Consider the following 1284-nt stretch of genomic DNA (forward strand, 5'->3'; position numbering starts at 1 on the left):
CCGGCGCAAGGGGCGGGCACCCCCCCCGCCCCCCCCGGGAGCCGCGGGTCCAGCCCCGACCCCATCGTCGTGCTCCAGCCAGCTGCTCCCCCATGACCAGAAGTGCCAGGGAAGTCTCCTGGCCCCCGGCGAGCCCTGCAGCCTCCCCATGAGCCGCCCACCGGCCCTTTTCAGCAGCAGTCTGTGGGGTGGTACTCAAGCCTGAAAGGAAACGCATGAGCAGGAGCTGGAGGAACAGGCTGGGAGCGCCACTGCAACTCGAGGAGCCAAAATTCATGTTTCCCATATGGGCTGTGAATGAGCACCCTGGTACATGGCTTGGGAGCGTGAATTCCTGATGTCCCAAGCCTCAACTTGTCCAACGGTGCCAGAAGAGCCGCAGAAGGATGGGGGTCTCAGCATCACCAAGGCGTGACGATCTCCGGAGGCGGTGGAAGAGGAGCCTGAGCCACCAATGCAGAAACGCTCCGCTCTCCTCCTTCCCACCCACGGCCGGACCCCGTTATCTGACCCCCCTGACACACCAGCCCCACCGGCCCCGAACAAGCAGAGCTTTGTCCAGTGTGTTTACTGCAGTCGAGAGATTAAACCAAAGGAAACAAAGCAGCTCAAAGGCTTAAGGCCGTGACTCACGCAGAGGGCTTCCCAGGCCGTCTTCACTCGGCACACTGCTCTGTCCCAAATGAAAAATGACTAAGTCAAAATAAATAAATAAAAGTCAATAAATCTCGTGCAATGGAGATGGTGAGTGATTGGGGAATGCAGAGACCTGTTCAAACAGAGCAGCATACTCCAGGCAGAAAATTCAGCATCACGTTCCTGAGCTGAGAGGGGACGCTATGGACAGAGGAAAATATATATACATTTCCCAGCTACGTGACACCGCTTCCAGGAAGCATCGGCTGGTGGTGGGGAGGGCTGCGCCTCGGGCTGCTGTGCGTCGGGGCTGGGTTTGCAGGGCAGGGAGCCAGGCAGGGAGCAAAGATGACACTGGGGTAGGCGTGCTCCTGCCGCAGCCCGCGGGCAGCCCAACCGGCCATCGCTGTGCCTGAGCCTCCGTGGGCATTTATCCTCTGTCTCTGGTGAGCCAGAAGATGGGGGAACCATCGGTGACCCCTGCACTGTGCTCAGAGTTGTTTCTGCAGCCTCACCCGGCATAGCAGGACACGACTCTGCTCCCTCTAGACCTTGGACCCGCAAGGAACTGGGCTCCCCAAACGGGACTGGCCTCGCAAAGGGTGTCATGCAGGTGAATCCCAGAATCCCAGACTGGCAAGGGTTGGC

This window comes from Egretta garzetta, unplaced genomic scaffold (assembly GCF_000687185.1).
Source record: "Egretta garzetta isolate BGI_Z169 unplaced genomic scaffold, ASM68718v1 scaffold318, whole genome shotgun sequence".
Classification (NCBI taxonomy): Eukaryota; Metazoa; Chordata; class Aves; order Pelecaniformes; family Ardeidae; genus Egretta; species Egretta garzetta.